The 12,816-nt window shown below is 44.6% G+C and overlaps 1 protein-coding gene across 4 annotated transcripts in view; it reads right to left on the bottom strand.

Annotated features, from left to right (window-relative positions):
- PTPN3 (protein tyrosine phosphatase non-receptor type 3) overlaps positions 1–12,816 on the bottom strand; it is a 105,548-nt gene that overhangs the window by 73,238 nt on the left and 19,494 nt on the right. For all 4 annotated transcript variants that reach the window (XM_027616454.2, XM_027616455.2, XM_027616457.2 and 1 more), the window contains exon 2: positions 2,239–2,391. The gene's annotated coding sequence lies outside the window, so the exon portion shown is untranslated. The remainder of the gene's footprint in view (positions 1–2,238; positions 2,392–12,816) is intronic.

The raw sequence follows: 12,816 nt of genomic DNA, 5'->3' as shown, positions 1-12,816 counted from the left end.
CCTCCTTCACATTCCAAATTCCATCTATCAGCAAACCCCACAGCCTCCGCCTTCAAAAATAGTTTCAGACTTGGTTTACTCTTAGCTACTACTTTCACATTACCACCACACTGTCCAGCCCTCCTCCTCCTTTCCCCTGGGCTGTGATAATAGTCTCTTAGCCCTCGCCCCCCAACAGTCTACGCTGACAGAGCATCCAGAATGGTACTTGAGTCAGATCATGTAAGGTCTCTGCTCGGACCTACCAATGCCCTCTGCCTCCCTCAGAATAAAGCCAGTGCCCTCAGGATGACCTATAAGGCTCGCCACAGTCCCCCTGTCTACCTGACACCAATTACCTCTGATCTCTCTTGCTACTCTCCCCCTTGCTCATCCCACTCCAGACACACTAGCTTCCATACTGTTCTGCAACTACACTGAGTGGGATCCTGCCTCAGGACCTTTGCACTGCTATTTTTTTTTAAAGATTTTATTTACTTATTCATGAGAAACAGAGAGAGAGAGAGAGAGAGAGAGAGAGAGAGAGAGGCAGAGGGAGAAGCAGGCTCCCAAGCAGCAGGGAGCCCGATGCGGGACTCGATTCCAGGACCCTGGGACCATGACCTGAGCTGAAGGCAGACGCTTAACCATCTGAGCCACCCAGGCGCCCCTGCACTGCTATTTTTTACCTCCAGAGAATCACATGGTTCTTGCCCTCACTTCCTTTAGGTGAGGTCTTCCCTGATCACATCTGTAGCAAGACAACCCCGCCCCTGTCCTGCTCTGGCACTCTCTACCCTCCTTATACCACTTTATTTTTCTTCTAAGCACGTACCGCCTGACAAAAGTATACATTTCTTTATGGTCCATTTCTTCACACTTGGATGTAAGCTTTGAAAGGCCAGATACCTCGCCGTTCCATTCACTGCTGTATTCATTATACCCAGCATGAAGTCTGGCACATAGTAGGTGCTCAGGAAACATTTGTTGGATAAACATTCACATTCTTGTCAGGAAGAAGATAAATAGCAAAGGAAGAGCTCCCAAACCAACAAAGGAGCCAGCCATATACTGTCAGTTTACAGCCTCTGAAAGAGACACCTGTGACCTTTTCGGAGCACCCCACCATGCTGTGACTTCATGCAAACAGCCCTCTCCTCCTGGCTTCTTGGCTAAAAAGGGCCATAGTGAGCTGGGGTCAGTGGGAGGCAAACTGAGGGGTGGGGTGGAAGACCCAGGGGCCAGTTATTGTTACCCTTTCCAGTCCTATGGCCTTCTGTTACCCCTGGTTGTTTCCTACCCAGTCTTCTCTTTCTGACCCCTTCCTTGCACACTGAACTTTTCAGTGAGACACCCTCCAGAGAGACAGGCAGAGGGCATTAGCCTAAGCACTGCGTGGGGTAGGTCAGGGCAGCACAGACTGCTACGGGTCAGGCACCTTACTGCTGGCCCGAGAGGGAGGCCGAATTTCCAGTCCTGCCTCTTGTCGTAGGCTTGAGTGGGAGAGGCCAGGCTCTCCCTGAGCCCTGCCATCTATGAGTGGAACCGTCTCGCCACCCTCCAGATCGGACCCATGCCCTCACACATGCCATAAGCACCTGCTGTGTGCCTGGCTCAGGACCAGGCCCCGGGGAAATGACACTATTAATGTTCTCGAGGAGCTCACGGTTTTAAAGAACATATATATAACCCAGAGATCATAATTACTATTAATGGAATGTGACACGGGCTCTAATAAAGCATACAGGGCACCATTATGGGATAACTAATTCAGGAAGCTGATGAAGATGTCACAGAAGTAACATCAAAGGGTCTCTCAGTTCGTGTCACCAAGAAGAGGGGTTCCGAAAGACACTCCAGGTGAACAAGAATGTGGGCAAAGTTTTTAGGGTTATTTCTAGTCCAATCTCAACATACAAGATCTGAGATCTCTCATTTTCATTTTATTTTATTTTTTTAAGATTTTATTTATGAGAGAGAGAGAGAAAGAGAGAGAGAGAACACGAGCAGAGGGAGGAGCAGAAGGAGAGGGAGAAGCAGACTCCATGCTGAGTGTGGAGCCCAATGCGCGCCTCGATCCCAGGACCCTGAGATCATGACCTGAGCCGATATTAAGAGTCGAACACTTAACCAACTGAGCCACCCAGTACCCCCCAAAGCTTTCATTTTAAAATAGTTTTCATCTCTTGGTTTACAAAATGAAGAAAAATTATTTCTTAGTGGCATTAATTCAGAAAAAATTAAATTTGGAGAACTTACATAGCTTTAAAGGTCTGTACCAAGCCATCTAGAAAGCGGATGCTGCAGATGACTTCGGATCGAGTTTTCTCTTTGGGTAATTCTGAGGTGCGTATATTATTAATTCTTCCACCCAACGCACGTAACCGGAGGTCATAACTATCGCTGAATAACCTGTAACAGAAGTATACCTGTTAGCTCTCTGACAAGCAAATTACCCATTACATGTGGATCCTCCTCACAGTGCACCCATCCCTTGCCTGCTTTGACCCTCATGAACTGAAGAACTCACAGATAAATGAGAACCAGATAACACACCATGTTTCCATTTGAGTTTTGACTTCTAGGTGTCTCTAAGCAAAATTTATTGCTCAATTATAAACATGTTAATATAATTATACGGTTTATTTGTGTGTCTTATCTCCCTGGTCTAAATCTAATTTATATTTCCCAGGCTTTTAATTTTTATACTTTTTAAAAAATATATACTTGATATATTTGTGTATTCTACTATTTTTATTTTTTTTACAGAACTAAATGTGGTATAAAAATTGATCTAAAATACAAAGACACTTATTGGTAAAATAAACTATGTTAAATAACTTCTATTTATTAATTTAAAGACACCACTCAATAATAAAGACAATCCACACAGGTACTTGCAATATGTGTGCAATACAAAGAATATATAAAGAGCTCCCACAAATCAATATGAGAAAAACCACGCAATCTGATAGAAAATGGGAACCACATTAGTTGCCAAGGAAATGCAAATTAAAACCCACAAAGTAATAGTACCGCATACCCATCAGAGTGGCCACAACGAAACCTGACAAAACCAAGTGTTGGCCACAGTGTGCAGCAACTGGAACTTAAAGGCACTGCTGGTAAGACGGAAAATTAGCACAACTGTTTTTGGAAAACTGGTTGGCAGTATTTACTAGAACTGAACATATGTATACTCTGTGATGTAATTCCACTCCTAGGCATATTCCCAACAGAAAAATTTATATCTATCCATTAAAAGACATGCATGAGAATTTTTATAATAGCTCCAAACTGAAAAAGACTCCAATGCCCTCAACAGAATGGGGAAAATTATGGTAGACTCCTACCACACACAGCTATACAGCAAAGGAAATAAATGAATGACCATTAGGCCAAAAACGAATGGATTCTTCTATTGTTATGTTGAACAAAAACTGCCGGACACAACAGATTACCGAGAGCATGAACCCATTTACATAAATAAAGTGCAGCAACAGGCAAACTGATCAACGCTAATAGAGGACAGAAGCATGGTTACAGCTGTGGGAAGGGATGAGGGGTGGGGGTGTGTATGTGTGTGTCAGCAGTCTTCCGGGATGCTATAGAACACTCTACCTATGATCTGGGTATTGATGAGACCGGTGTATTTACTTGTGAAGCTTCATCAAGCTCTATACCTATCTGTGTACTTTTCTATATATTTCAATATCAGTTCACTTAAAGTAACATGTGTATGCAGAGGGAGTTAGTTTAAAATCCAACTATGGTGTGTATTCAGGGAACGGTGAGGAAAGAGGCTTCCCTAGCGAATGTAATTGTAGAACAGTAGACTAAAAAAGACCGAGGAAGTGTGCAACTGAGCACACGGTCGCAGCATGCAGGCAGGACAGCCACGGGTCTGGGCTAGCTCCTCGGCTTAGGAATGGACAAGGTGTAAATCTAACGAGGCTGGATGGAAGAACAGATAAAGATGAAGGACTTAAGTGCAATTTAATGTTCTTTCTTTTATTAATTCTCTGTAAACTTTCTATGATGAGCTGGGCCTTTGCCCGTGCTATTCCCTCTGCCTAGAAAGTTCTTTCTGCTCCTCTTCCGGCTTCAGGACCCAGCACAGGCATCACTTCCTCAGCAAAGCCTTCCCTGGCGTGCCTAACTACTCTATTTGCGGTACAAGCTCTCCTCTACAATGCTCTGCTCATTTTAATTCCACCGCTAGAGCTGATGGTGTACCTAATGTCTGCTTCTGCCACTAGAAGCCAAGCTTCACAGGGGTAGGAGCCCCGTCTGGTTTCGCTCACTGCATCTCCCAACACCTGCCTCTGGGAGGCAGTCAATAAGCAGCTGAACAAATCAGTACAAGAAGAAAGAAATGAAAAATGAAGCATGGGAAAAACAGTGCTACCTGGGGCACCTGGGTGGCTCAGTCAGTTAAGCGTCTGCCTTTGGCAACAGGTCATGATCTCAGGGTCCTGGAATCGAGCCCCGCATCGGGCCTCCCTGCTCAGAGGGGAGCCTGCTTCTCCCTCTGCCTGCTGCTCCCCCTGCTTGTGTTCCCTCTCTCACTGTCCTCTCTCTCTCTGACAAATAAATAAAATCTTAAAACAAACCCCAAAAACCAGTGCTACCTGACAGACTAACTTGGGTTGGTGGGAGCAGGGAAGGAGGATGGAATGAGGGTGGGGACATCCCGTAGACCAGGACTCCTCACACTGTAACGTGGACACACGAGACCCCTTGGGGATCTTGATCAGATGCAAACTAGGATTCAAGCAGGGCTGAGTGAGGCCTACAGTCTGCATGGAACGCAAGCCTCTGATCCAGGGTCCACACAGTGAGGAACAAAGTCGCAGCACTCAATGTCAGGCAGGGCCAGAGATCTGGATTTGGGAATCAGTAGCAAGGAAGGGGTGAGGACAAGGCGGACTGGAGCCTGAGAATCAAGCCTCAGGGAATCACGGAGGCCATAGCCGATCAGCAGGAAGCTAAACTACAAAGGAGGTGGAGGCTCCAGGAGACAAGGGTGGTCTTGGCCCCTTATCCTACTGAAGGAGCTCCGACATAAATCCCTCCTCCTGCAGTCAGGGACGGGGAAATCTCAAATATTAATAACAGAAGTCCCTGGAACCAGCAGTGGAAGAAAACTCATTCTGTCACTTATACAATTCCACCCACCCCACCACCTCCACCTTGCCCTTTCCAACAAAATGTCATCAGGAGCAGGGATGCGTTTTCTGAGTATTGCCAAAAGTGATCAAAAGACAACAAATGTGTTCCGTAATGCTTGAACCACATTGCATTTAAAATGTCAAACTGTTTAATCTTTGTCTAAGAATTTCAGGTGGGCTATAATTTTTTTTTTTAAGATACAATAGAATCATTCTGAGTGTGGTTCTTAGTAGGAGGTGCACAGCAGTATTACCTGGGTGCTTTCCACAAAAAAAAAAAAAAAAGGCCTGTCCTGGCCACACCCGTAGATGGTGATTCAGCATCGTGGGGTGTGGCACTGAATGGACTTTCCCTTTGGGAAGCCCTCAAAGGAAGGGCCAGGCAGCCAATGGCCAGGAGAGTGGTTTTTTAGGGAACCTCAGGATGTGTTTTGGACGGTCACACTCAGAATATGGGTCCCATGGAAATCTAAGCCATTCACTGAGGGTACACGCGTGAAACAATAGGGCCGTTCCTCAGAACAGCTCAAACGAAGAGCTCGACACGCCATGACTCCTGGATGGAAAAGCCCAAAGGAGATGTCAGTCAAGAGTTTCCAAGAGAAAGTACCGCAGGACTGACGTGCTCATTGCAGGCACTGATCTTCAAACTGCCCCTCACCTGAGCAGCTCTGCGTAGCTGGCACAAGCGTGGGTACCAGTGGGACTTACTAACTTGACCATGATTAATGGTGCTTCCCGGCACAGTCTTGTAGCCAGCTGACAAAGGACATCAGCAACCCAGAAGAGACACATCCATCTCTCTATATAAGGGGCTCGAAACCTAATGACAATGTCTAAAGAGGAATTTCATGAAAGTCGCAGAAATGTTCTTCCCACAATTGTTCCTAAAGCAAGCCTTGATAAGAGCAAGCCTCACGCTGAATAACCATGTAACTGAACCATGTGTTTTCAGATTGTCTTGAAATACTATCTTAAACAATCGGGTCAAGACAATGGGTGCTGACTGACTGCCCTGTTTCCTGTACCACAGCAATTGGGGAACTCGGGCTTTCTATGGCTTCCTTTATAAGCCTCTTCATTCTAAACAAAGCCACACAACCCAACCAGGAACACACCGGCCTCCCCAACCCCAAGTGATTATGGCTGCAAACTGATGCATTCATAATATGGAAGCCAAGCTTGTTCTTCAATCAATCAGTTAATGGCTTCAATACCTATTCTGCACAACAGAGGTTCTACTGTGACTACAGTTCTTATCCGACATAAAGGAGGAGGGCCACACATCTCACTTGGTGCACAGTAGGGGCCCAGCAATACCATGAGGGTTAGGGTTAGCACGTGTTAAAGTGCCTACACAATGTGAGACACAGAGCAGGTACTCAATAAAAGCCACTTTACTAATAATGCTAAGCTTCTAATCCATCAGGTGCCCATTAGATTCTGGATTTTGTAGGCAATCCTGATTTTAAATACCTTATAAGGTATACAGATATTCTGTTTCTTAAATTTTTAATAAAGACGGCTAAGTTAACATTAAAGATACAATAAATGTGTAACATACCTATCAGCTGCTCTACAAACTCAAGTCCCAGGGCAGGAGCACATTGCCTGGGTGTGGCAATCTGGGGCATGTGGGACACCAGAGCCCCTCGTGGGTAGGGCTGGATAACAAGGCTTCAACCACTGTCCCTTCTGGGCTCCCTGTCTGCGCTGGAGCTTGGGACGGGGGAGAGTTGATGCTTTATTTCCTAAGAGTCTACACGCAGACCTGGGAACTCTGTTCTTTCACAAGCCCATGAACCACAGACAGAAATGAAGGAGAGCACTATACTCTTCTCCATTAGACAAAGCCAGAAAGCAACTCAATTCCACTTTTGGTCATCTTAAAACAAAGTGTTAAGCTTATTTCATACCCTTTTTCAAAAATAAACAATTTAGACCTCTAACTCAAGAGCACAAGTTTCAGTTAAAAAAAAAGCAATCCTGATTTATTAACACCTAATCTGTGAATAAAACCCTACAAATGAACCACAGGTGGCTCAATATGGGAATCAACCCGAATAATCATCAAGCTGACCTAGGCCAATGCTACCACCTAGTGGCCACCAGAGGAAATCACTTCACCTCCTACCCTACGACTCCTACTTCCTTCCTCGAGGGCAAAAGGCACAGCCATGCTCCCTTCTTCTTATCCCAGCTCAACTTCAAAAAATCTCTCACGATATAGAAGGCCTTCCTTGTATCCCAATTCCCTTCCTTTTCCTCTAACTCTTCTTCCCTAGTGAACTCAGGAGAGGTCCTTCTGGAGCCGTTGGGGTGGATATTTATAAGCCCCAACAGATGTCTGATCAGCTAGAGAGGAACGTCCCTCGCATGGAAAAGTAATAAACACTCATGTATAATCAGCCATGCTAGAGAGATGACTCACCAAATACTGATATGCTTTCTTCTCCTTTTCACTGTAAATACTACAGCATTCGGGCTGCATTTATGGTGTAAGCAAGTCTTAGGGGGCAAATGCACATCACTCACAACTTCACAGCATACTGATAGGAGAACATAAACCACCTTCTGATTGCTGACTGCATCTCACCTAGGATAGCTTCTATCTCTGGTCTGTTTTAATGGCCAGGCTTAAGTGTTCCTGAAACTCCTCTGAAGTGGCGTATTCCCCTTCTTAAGATTTATAAACATCTGGATGGGGATTATGTATTAAGCACTAGATTAAGATCAGATCAAACTGGAAGAATGTATGCCTTAGTAATTAAGCTGCTAAGAAAGACATAGTGATTAAAATGAGACTTTTAGACCAAAGACTTAAATAAAACTTAATGTGCTGTGATTTAATCATCTGGGGAAACTTGTTAAAATAGATTCTTGGGCACCACCCACAGAAATTATGGTCTGGTAAGGACCGAGGAAACTGCATTTAAAAAGTTAATTTTTCCAACTTATAGAAAAATTGCAAGAAAAACAGAACTCCCATACACCCTCAATGGCCTGGATTTAATTAACATTTTGCCACATACGCTTTCTCTCCTGCACACACACACCCCTCATGCTTTTTACTGAACACTTGGAAGGTGTAGGTATCATTGCCCCTTTACCTCTGAATATTTTAGCATGTCTCTCAAGAATAAGGACCTTTCAAACCACAGTACAATTATTGCACTGAGACAATTTAACATTGATAAAGCACTTATGTAATACATAGCCCATATTAAAGATACGCAAATTATTCTAATGATGTCCTTTATTTCTTTCCTCCTGATCCAGGATCCAAACCAGGACCTTGCCTTGCTTTAGTGGTCAGACAGAAGTTGCATTTAATATTTTTTTTAAAGATTTATTTGACAGAGAGAGACACAGCAAGAGAAGGTACACAAGCAGGGGGAATGGGAGAGGGAAGAAGCGGGCTCCCCACTGAGCAGGAAGCCAGATGCGGGGCTAGATCCCAGGACCCTGGGATCATGACCACAGCCAGAGGCAGACGCTTAACAACTGAGCCACCCAGGCAGGCGCCCCCAGAAGTTGCATTTTTAATAAGCATCCCCAGGGGACTCAAATACGCAGGTCTGAGCACCATGCAGTGGAAAATACTCAACCAGATCATCCTAGAGATCCTTTCGGTTTTGACCGTCTGTGTCTACAGCCAGGGGCTTGGTCAGGTCGGTACCCTACGTCAGTTTTCCTACATAACAAATCACTTCCCAGAGCTGAAAGGAGTTTTTGTAGCTTAGCAGCTGTCCCTTTACTCAGTCTGGGGAAGCCCTTCATAGCGCACTGTTGACACAGACTTTCCAGTCTATATGTCAGTTCTGGGATTAGCACTGTTGTCAAAACAGAGGAAGAAAGCAACACGAAAATAATGTTAGTTCAAAAAGGATTCTATCACTTGATATTATGTAACCAGATGTCTTGGCTTGTTTGCTCAAATTAGTTCATCTTTCAGACAGTGACTCTTAACAATTCCTAATATCCAAGTTACAAAAAAGACAGTAGCGCCTTCTATAATGCACTTCCTCAGAAAAGAGGGGCAGTCAACTACTATTGTGGGAAGGAGAGAGACAAAAGGGAAAAGAGATGCACGCATTTTGTGATTTATTAGGCTTTGCAAATGTTAATAATGAAACTTAGCCCAACCAACAGTGATTTTAGTTCATTTTTAAAATACCCATATACCTTAAAAAAACACTGCCGTATATACCATTTCACTTTTTTTTTTAAATGAGAGAGCGTATTTGCGTGCAAGTGGGGGGGGCAGAGGGAGAGGGAGAAGCAGAAGCAGGCTCCACACCCATCTTCATGCCCAGCACAGAGCCTGACATGGGGCTCAATCTCGCGACCCTGAGATCATGACCTGAGCTGAAAGCAAGAGTGGGATGCTTAACCAACTGAGCCACTCAGGTGTTCCTCACTTTATTAATTTTAAATTATGTGCAGTTGATAAAATTACAACTGGTACATGAAACTTAATTTTCCTCATGGCTAATTTCCATAAATTTATCAACACTGCTTTCTGGCAATTATCTCCCCCCCCACTTACTTGGCTTTTTTAATATCCAAAGTACAACACTGCATAACAATACGAAGATACACAGACTTCTTTTAAAAACTAGTTTATAAAGTAAACAATCACTATGAATATCAATAAAGTAGAAAAATTCTATTAAGGATGGCATTTTCATATTGCTAATTCAATGTTACAGCCAATGCACTAATTCTTCAGCATAGAGGCTCAGGACAAATTAATTTTTCAACAGCATTTTTAAAGCTTAAAGCCTGTTATTGAAAACAATAATCACAGCTGACAATGGAAAGTATTGGTGCACAAGACTTCTTTTTAATTTGGGGTATGCATATATAAGAGTAGTTAATATCATATTTATAAAAAAATAAATGCTTCTGTGAACACTTTTATGAAAGTTCGTAACTCTCACATTTCACATATTTGCCACCACGTGGGAGAAAATGCTCATCCAAGTCCCTCCCAGAGCACAGCTCAATACTCAAATTATCTTGCAATTATTGATCCTCACACTCCAGAAGTACAATCTTGGGATCAAATCGTTTGTTCCATAGATCCTGTAATTTGTTCAGGGAGTGGATCTCCCAACCAGAGGGGGGCCCCCCCTCCCCCGGGGAAGGAGTAATTTGTAGGATTAGTTGTATTCAAACAGAGACCGGTAATTAGCATCCTTCTTCTACAACTTCAAAATGCCAAATAGTTTTCTTATTATGGAGCCAAGGTTTATTTATAGGTTCAACACCATGACACTGGCAAACTAACAAAATAGGAGTTATACTTGATACTGGAGGATAACAAGGGAGTCGTTTCAAGCTCCCTGAAGGGCAAGATAAAGAGCTTGGTGGGAGCTTAGCAGCTGAGCTTGGTGGGAGCTGCAGCTGCTTCGGGAGAGAGGTGATGAAGCCAAACCTCTTCTGTTCCACGAGGCAAAGTTTTCAGGGTGGCGTTGAGATGCTGAGGAACTCAACACAGTCTGCCCCCAAGCGATGAGAAAACTCTTGTTAGACGTGTGATTCTGTTAAATGAAGTCATTACCGCCCCCCCCCTCTTTTTGAAGGATCACAAGAGGAAAAAAAAAAAAAAAGCACAATCCTAAGTGCACAGCTCTCAAGAAGCCTGGCATGAGCCGCACATCCCCCGCCCCATGCCCTCTTCCAAACATGACCTCCCCCAGAGATGACTACTCTTCTGACTTTTAACACCACCTTCATGAGATTTTTTAAAAGTACACTCTACTCCCAACACAAGGCTCGAATTCATGACCCCGAGATCAAGAGTGGCATGTTCTACTGACCAAGCCAGATACATGCTCCTTCATGAGATTTTTTTAAGTGAGATTTTTATGTTTTTTTTTTTTTTTACATGTTTAGGAAAGGTTATCATGGTGCAATGTTAAACTGCAATTTCCCAGGACTCAGCCCACCCAGGGCTGTTTTCAGCATGCGTGTGGATGTGTCTGGCACCTACGTAGTGTGGGCTACCGAGAAATGAGAAGGCTGGGATGTGGTCTCCCCCTAAGTAAGGCTCTGAACAGTGTCTGGTGAACTTCTCTTGTGAAGATGCCACCTCCGTGAACACAGAAAACTTCAGAGGCCAGCAAGCCTGCCTCCTGGAACAAAGAGGGAGACACACATCAGCCCTTAGAGGGACTGACCCAAACCATGCTGAGGAAAAGGACTTCAGGACCCCCCCCCCCCCCCGACAAGCTGTCCTTACGTCCTCCCAACAACTGGCCAAAGTCCCACACTGGACTACACACTACGATTTCACAGACCCTTAATCTTGTTTATAATTACTTTTCAGCCTTTGGCCAAGGAGTTCCGGACCATTTCTCAATATTCATTTACTGGGCACCTGCTCTGTGTCAGGCCAGGCTGGAGGGGCGGGGCGGGGAGACAGAGGTGCCTGGACTTTCAACTTCTAAGGGAGACGAATACCCAGGACTCATTCAGAGGAAAAGGAGGAGGGCTCCCAACCTGACGGTGGTGGGCAGGTGGGACCCGTTTTCACCAAGGTCTCATGGGGAATCTTGCAGGCTAAGATAGTCTACTAGGTAGAACGGGTGCTAACGCCACAGTGCATCTGCAAAAGCCAGGAGGGGAAACGCATTTTAAGAACTCCAAAGAAAGAGATTTAGCAGGAGTGTCTAAGGAATAAGTGGTAGCCTAGAGAAATCTCCAGGAGGAGGAGGTAAGGTGCTTCAAAAATCCAAGTGGCCATCACACAGGATATGGTATGAGGCTATGGGAAGGTCAGCACAATGGAATCAGATGTGGGCTGGAACCCCAGCTCAACCACTCAGTAGCTGCGTGAACTTAGAAATCACTCACCCCACTTCCTTACCATATAAAGAGGGAGAATTTTCTTTGCTTTCCAAGGTTTTATGCACTGACTATATATGCAAATTACCTGGCACCTAGCTGTATCCAATCAATGGTACTTATTACTACTACCATTAGACTGGTTTATTTTTTATTTTTTTATTTTTATTTTTTAAGATTTTATTTATTTGACAGAGAGAGACACAGCGAGAGAGGGAACACAAGCAGGTGGAGTGGGAGAGGGAAGAAGCAGGCTTCCCGCGGAGCAGGAGCCCGATGCGGGGCTCGATCCCAGGACCCTGGGATCATGACCTGAGCCGAAGGCAGACGCTTAACGACTGAGCCACCCAGGCGCCCCTAGACTGGTTTATTTAAACCCCAAGGGGTTCCATGGGTGGAAGATGAAAGAAACAGATTTCCCTTCAACAGAAGGAAGAGCTTTTGAACAGTCAAGGCTGCACAAATTTGGAAGGGACTGTGTCAGGAGAGAGGGAGACACCCATCACTAGAGGTGATCAAGCAGAGAAGCTGGATAAGACCTCTGGTGAGAAGGTTCCACAGGGTAGGCTGGCATTGAAGGAGGTGGGGGGGTGCACTCTGAGCTTCTAAGACCAAGGTTCTATTATGACTTCTGTTTCAACAATGCCAAGGTTAAGTTTCTGTACATGTAAGCCCACTCAAAGCAGCACCATTAAAACTGGCTTCCTTACACAGACCTCTCATGGGAAAGAATTCTAAACGGCTACCTCATTCTTGAAAAAACTAAAATGGACCATCACTGAAACAGGGATAAAAGAATATGAGTGGACAAAAA

Source organism: Zalophus californianus, chromosome 13, assembly GCF_009762305.2.
Source record: "Zalophus californianus isolate mZalCal1 chromosome 13, mZalCal1.pri.v2, whole genome shotgun sequence".
Lineage (NCBI taxonomy): Eukaryota > Metazoa > Chordata > Mammalia > Carnivora > Otariidae > Zalophus > Zalophus californianus.
This window is presented reverse-complemented; position numbering and strand designations above follow the sequence as displayed.